Source organism: Ambystoma mexicanum, chromosome 8, assembly GCF_040938575.1.
Source record: "Ambystoma mexicanum isolate Mex_15411 chromosome 8, UKY_AmexF1_1, whole genome shotgun sequence".
Taxonomy (NCBI): domain Eukaryota; kingdom Metazoa; phylum Chordata; class Amphibia; order Caudata; family Ambystomatidae; genus Ambystoma; species Ambystoma mexicanum.
In genome coordinates, this window is record NC_090929.1 from 1,437,378,910 (window position 1) to 1,437,386,292 (window position 7,383).

Here is a 7,383-nt window from a genome sequence, read left to right on the forward strand (position 1 = left end):
CAATTACCTCATTTCATGATCCCAAACTGTGTTTGAGTCCTCAGTGGTGGCTTGTACAACAGAGATTACTATTCTTGTAGGTGCTAGTAGAGCACATGCATATGCTGTAAGTAGGGATTGTTTCTGAAATGTTTCCATGTGTCATGAATTATCTAGAGTGAGTGGGTGGTAACCAGGGGTGGGAGGAAGGGACATATCGCCATCCAACACAGTAATGCAACTTACCCATCAATGCCGTGTGATGAATCCAGAAGTCTGACTCCATCCCTAAGCGTGGAGGAGACTGACCCAGCAAAGCCGACACATCTGGGTCTTGCTGCCGAGCGCGAGCTACCTGAAGGCAATACAGGCTGGGAGTCAGAGTCCTCGTCCATACCCCCTCCCCAAAACTGTTGAATGAGCCTCAAGAATTGGACTGCTGAGAGAACCCTCCTTAGGACCAACCCTCCCTGCAGACTCCTTATGACAGTGGGGACTCACAGAAATCTAAATCCAGAGAGCAGAAGGTAAAATGGAGAAGCCATGTGGAGAATGCTGCGGTGCCTCTGTCGCATCAGACAAAGAGGCACCTTCACACTGAAATGCGAAACAGACCCCCGCCCCGCGGATACATGGAACAGAGATGGTGCAATGTCCGAATAAACACTGTTGGATCCTTCCACTCCGCATGGACCCCAGCAGACTCGCCAGCCTGAAGGGGAGTCTGCAAGACTGCAAAACTGTAGGCAACAAGATTGGAAATAAGGAGCATCCAGGTTGAGAACAGTAGTCAGACCTCGGGGAGGCAGAGACCGCATGGATTAGACTGCTGGCTAGCAGAGCTAGGGAGGCTGATGTTCTCGAAATGCTTGGAAGCCTGACAGCATTTGGACCAAGAGCTGGAAATACAGTAACCCCTTGAAGGCCTGAGACTGCTGAACAACGCGCTGGGCTCTGTATCTCTGAAACGAAGGGTGGGCACTATATCCCTAATGTGTGAGCTGGTCGCCATGTTTCTTGGAGCAGGAAGATGTGAGCCATCCTTGCTCTTGGCAAGCTGGGTGCTACATCACTTGGAGTTTGTCAAAGCAGTAGGCTGAGCACTATAGGCTGGAGTTGTAATCCTGATCTTGAGGGATAACGGATCCCTTTTGGAGATGGAACCAGGACACTTGGTTTCACCCACATAGCTTTCTACGTTATATTTAGTTCCAGAATAGTAATACCCTATTGGTTACAGATGCATTTATCCCAAACCTCAACTTGCTTTTGCAGCTAGGTCCATACTTTATGAATCTCAGACATAGGGTTCAACCCCAAGATCCCCAATATCAGCCGTGCTCTGTAGCAAGCAAGAAAGGTATCTTGGTGCCCTGTTAGATGGCAATCAACATATGCCTCGGAGATCTGGATGATCAGTAGAATGATGCAGTAAATTTGTACTGAGTGCCACATTTTTTTTGTTTAGTCAACTAGTTTTCTACTACCTGCCGATTGCACTTGAGGTAGACCCTGTTCAAGATTGTCTCCCCAATGAACAGTTCTATGCTTGTGCACTGGGATCCTTCAGCCTCGTGTAATTTCTGTTGCTACAGGAAAACTCTTGTATGTGCTATTCTTGCTAAGCAGTCAGATGGCTGACAGTACTTTTAACACACATTACTGTAGCTGTGTTCAGCACCATTTTGACTCCTCCTCGGTATTACACAATATAAAAACAAATTAGCCCAAGAACATTTCCGAAAGAGACCCAGATTTGTACAATGAGACTGCTTTTAGTTTTTAATATTCTCCAGCATCGGGTCTGGCATGGATTCACATGCTCATGAATATTCCCTGTCAGGCTGCAAATCCTCGGTAAAGAAAAAATCAGTTTCAGTTTCACTTCTGAATTGTCTTTCTTCTAACAATCAATCACTGGTCTCTGGGTCATACTGCCCCCAGCCAATAACTGCCCTCTACCTGAGCCCCTCCTCTGGCAGCCATCTTCAGATTTTTACAGCACGTTAGAGTGGTGGGACTCCTCACGATTAGCTCTCAGCCTTTTTTTTCTGTGTTTTGTGCTTTTTCTTCGAGTTTACTCTATTTTTCCAGTCAATCGAGCCTCAAGCTCCATCGATCCATCATCCGACGTGGACCCGTTTTACGGAACTTTCTATGCCCCTCAAGGGCCATTTTTCATAGAGTTCCCTTCTTGGAGGATTCCGGAAGATTCTTTGAGGCCTACCCCACGTGGACACGGCTGAAGATAAAGGAGACTCGACACCTCTGTTCAGGATCAGCCCAGGATGTGGACTACGGAAGTTTTTCTTGGATGATGGGCACTGCCTGTGCCATTACTGCCTACATTCCGACCAAGCGCAAGTGGAGGAGGCCTGTGCGTTCTGCTAGGTTATGGTGCCTCACACCATGAAGGACCGTCGCAAGCGGATCTCCGAGTGACTCCAGACGGAGATCCCGGCTGCGGGTGAGTCCCGGCAGCGAGCCTCACCCAGCAAGGGGAAATCTGAGCAGTCTTCAAAGACCTCTGAGGGTGCTCCGGCGATGGGGGCCCAACATAAGGCAAAGCAGCGCGAGACCCGGAGCGCCATTGGGATGGGCTCCTCGGCGGCCAGATCGGGAGCGTCATCTCCGGCACCTTCGACCACGAGCCAACGCTACGGGTCAGCGAAGAAGAGGAAGTCGGACCAGCCGGGTAAACTTCTGGAGAACTCCCAGTGGACTCTGATGGAGAAAGCCAAGGGGGAGAGGGTCGCTGACCCCCCCACGGTGAAGGCCTCAAGCCCGTACAAGGTCGTGAAGGCCCAGGTTCACCAGGCAAAATCTTCCCTTGAAGGCAGTGGTGGCGTCCCTAGTGAAGGCTGCAGATGTGGTTTTGCAGGATGCGACCCCTAAGATGAGTTTCCCTGCCTGCTCGGAGGAAATCATCTTTTCTACCCATTGAGAAGACACTGGTGAAGACTATGCTGATCATCTCCCCTAGACCATCCCCACTGGTCGAGTAGAAGGGTGGGTGGTAGTCCTGCAGGGCTCGGACATCTCCTCCGAGGAGGAGCTTTCTGGTCTGAAGGGCGTCCTGGATAAGAGGTTCGTTGAGGCCAGGTCCTACGCGAAGGACCCCGGCGAGGCGGATGTGGAGAGCAGCGAGGAAACCGAGAAGCAGCAGGGCGGCGAGGAGCCTGAGGACATCACACCACTACCATCACTCCTGTTGCAACCACCGCAGCAACTGCCGCCACCGCCAGCAGACATCCTGCAAGCACTGCACACCTAGTGCTCAGAGATCTGGACAAGGGTGTCCCTGGAGATCCCACGGGGCGTGGACCGTTGGGGGGGGGGGGGGGAGAGGGCCCTGTCAAGAGAAGGAGAGTTCACTCTCCACCTCCTTGCCATTCTTTGCCTCCATCCCCTCCTTAGAGGGACGATACGGAACTGGATACAGTGACGAGTGGCACAGGTACGGATGACGACGATGGAGTAGATCTCCAGTGGCCAGGGCCTCAGCGCCTGACGAGATTGGCTCTTTCCATGCCATGATCTCTAGGGCCTCGGAAATGTTCCAATTGGCTTCCGGGGAAAAGAAGGCTTCCTGTACCAGCACCAGGAGGCCAAGAGGAAGACCGTGCTTTCGATCCCTCTATTGAACGGAATTGGGGATGAGGGACTGTCCCTTATGAAGAACCGGTCCTCGGCCCCGGCGAAGAGGGACCTGTATGAGAAGAAGTACAGAGTGGCGGACTCTGCACCAAAGTATCTCAGATCCCAGCTGTCCCCGGACTTGGTGGTCTTGGCGGCAGCGAGGAAGAAGTCTTCCGGATCTTCTGCGTCAATGTTCTCTTCTCATCCCCCCTCCCCCCCGGAAGGCGAGGGAAAAAAGCTGGACGCCATGGGGCGACGGGTCATCTCGTCGGCTGCGACGACGGTCAAGGTGGCCAATGCCCTGCCAATCGTGGCCCGTTATGACAAGGAGCTAAGGTTCAAGATTGTGCCCTCCTGGACTTCCTTGCCGACAACAAGAGAGCGGAAGCGCTGGAGATCCTGCAGGAAGGCAAGGTGGCATCGGACCATGCCATCACAGTGGCCACGGACATCACTGATATGGGATTCTGTCAGATGGGCAACAGCGTTTGCCTTCGGCGGGGTTGGTTGAGGGCCTCTAGCTTCTGCCAGGATGTACAGTCAAGGGTGTTGGACATGCCCTTCGGGGACAACTTATTCAACAAGACTGTGGACGAGTCTCTTCACGCCATCAAAGTGGATACCGAGACGGCTCGTGCTTTTGGCACGCTCAAGAAGTGACGGCCGTCCTTTCGGACCTCTGGAGGAAAGTCCCAGGGGTCCTCCAAAGGTTTTGGTGGTGGCTCATCATCCCATCGTCAACTGTCCCGCTCTTTGGCTCAGGAAGCCTACAGGGGCCGCAGCACATCCGGAGGAGGTCGCCGTCGTTGCCAAGGTGGCGCCCCCCACGGCAATGCAGGATTGAACTGGCTGTGATGTCGGGCCCCCAACCGTGCATCCCGGTGGGAGGCCGGCTGGCGAACTTCATCAGCGTTTGGGAGTCCATCTCCACCGACAGTTGGATGCTGGATGCCGTGGCCCACGGACACACCCTGGAATTTCAACGAAAGTGTCTGCACATTCCACCGTTGGCCAGGAAGGAAAACCACGTCCCTCAACTTCTTCTGGAGGTACGGGCCATGCTGACAAAGGGTGCAATTTCCTCGTCAGAAAGAAGACTGGCGGTTGGAGAACCATTCTAGACCTCTGCCGCCTCAACAAATACATCAGGTCCCAGAAGTTTCCGATGGTTACCCTTCAGCACGTGCTTGGACAACTGGAAGAAGGGGATTTCCTGTCATCGCTGGACCTGGAGGATACCTAGTGACGCATCCCCATTCACAAGGGGCACCGCAAGTTTCTGCGCTTCGTGGTTCAAGGGCAGCATTACCAATTCAAGGCTCTTCCCTTCGGGTTAAAGTCGGCACCAAGGATTTTCACCAAGTGTCTGGTGCCAGTAACAGCGCGGTTGCACCTGCAGGTGATTCACGTCTACCCCTAACTGGACGAAGTATAGAGAGACCACCGTCAAGCACACGGCGGGGACCGTCCAGCTACTCACGGAACTGGGGTTCTCGATAAACTTTGTGAAGTCCTGCTTGGTGCCATCGCAGGACGCGCTGTTTCTGGGGGCCCGGCTCAACACAGTGTTGTGCCTGGTGTCCCCGTTGGAGGAGAGAATTGTCGCCATCCGGGGCAAGGTACTACGCTCTTGACCCTGAAGGTTGCAAGGGTGAGGTCCATCAAGTCCCTCCTCGGCATGTCGTCATGCATATACCTCATACGCCTGTGCAGGCTACGGATGCAACCACTGCAGGAGTTCCTCGCCGCTCATTGGATCCAGGTATCGGGAAGCTTCGAGGACAAGATCACCCTTGAAAAGTGTTTCCCTCGAGCGATTCGGTAGTTGGGTGTCCGCAGACGTGGATTTCCAGGCGCCCTCCCTCATCAGGAGACGGTCATGACGGACGCATACCTGGAAGAATGGAGAGCACAGACCGGTCGTCTCCACACAAGAGGCCTGTGGCTACCAGAGGAGAAGTCGTTGCACATCAACATTCTGGAGCTACGGGCAGTGTTTTGGTCCCTCAAGTCTTTCCTTCCGTCCCTCAAAGGCAAGGTGGTGCAGATCTTAACAGACAACACCACCACAATGTTTTATATCCGGAAGCAGGGGGGCACCAGATCCCCTGGTACTCTTCAAAGAGGCGCAGGACCTATGGCGATGGGCCGTCGCCCAGGAGATGTTCCTCGTCCCATTTCATCTGGCAGGAGTGAAGAACACTGTTGCCGACACTCTCAGCAGGCCGTGCCACGAGTGGGAGCTTTGGCAGGACCAAGTGGATCTTCTATTCCTACGATGGGGCAATCGCCAGATTGATCTGATTGCGACGGTGACGAACACTAAGTGCCGGAGGTTCGCCAGCAGGTTTCCCAGGCCGGGGAGCATGGGGGATGCATTCTCCTTCCCCTGAGACGGCCTATTCCTCTATGCGTTTCCCCCATTGACGTTGCTTCTGTGACTCATCAATCAACTCAGACGGTCCTGGTGCTGGATGATCTTCGTCGCACCGGCGTGGCCGAGGCAGATGGTAACCGGACCTTCTGGACATGTCAGCGTCCCCTCCAGTCAAGTATCCGGCGAACGCAGATCTTCTCGCCAGGAAAGGAGGTGCGATTCTGCACCACGACTCAGGGCCGCTGAACTTGCAGGTCTAGCTCCTGCAACGCTAGAGTTTGGAGGATACAATCACCCGGCGGACTGCAAAGGAAGTGCTTGCCAAGGCCAGGGCTTCGTCTACACTGAAATGCTACGGACATAAGTGGAAGAGGTTTGCCGTCTGGTGCTGCGTACAGAAGCTCGACCCTTTACGGATCACGGCTCTGCAGGTGCTGAGTTGGCTCATGCTTCCATTAAGGTTCATCTGGCAACTATCTCCCGCTACACCAGAACTCCGGGGCAGTCGTCGTTAGGTCACACCGCCTGGTCAAATTCATAAAAGGACTGTTCCGTTCGTTCCCGCCGTTGAAGGCTCCGGCCCCGGCGTGGGAGCTCAATGTGGTGCTGACTAGGCTCATGGGTCCCCCGTTCAATCCTATGCATTCGGCACCGCTGACGTTTTATCGTGGAAAACAGCGTTTCTTGTGGCCATGACCTCTGCACCCCGAGGGAGAGAGATCCAGGCCCTCTCTTGTAAACCACCTTACTTGACATTCCACGAGATGAGGGTGGTGCTACAGACGCACCCCTCCTTCATGCCCAAGGTGCCGTTGCATCTCAACAAGCCCTTGGTGTTGGCTGTTTTCTTCCCGTCGCCTTCGTCGCTGGCTGAGAGGACTTTGCATTCGCTGGATTTGGCTAGAGCGCTGAAGTTCTCTGTGGACCGCACAAATTGTTTTCGGAAGACCTCACAGCTGTTTGAGAACTTTGGCCCTATGAACCAAGGGAAGGCCCTCTCCAAAGCTTCAATTTCCAGGTGGCTCTCCGGCTGCATCACCCATTGTCACCGGTTGGCAAACCGACCGTTGCCTGGCCGTCCGAGAGCCCACTCGCCCAGAGCGATTGCTGCAACTACGGCGTTCCTGTCTGGTGTACCCCTGCTGGACATCGCAGGGCTGCTAATTGGAGGTTGACGCACACCTTCACGAAATTCTACTGCGTCGACCGCGATTCCAGGGAGGAGTCCAGGGTCGGCCAAGCAGTGCTGTGCAACCTGTTCACTTGAAGGTGAGCCTGGTGAGGAGGTAAGAGATGCTTAATGTTGAGATATGAGATGCTTAATATTGAGCCTTGCCACCTCCCGTGGTTGTGGATGTGTGTACTTCTATGTATTATTTATTCTTTGA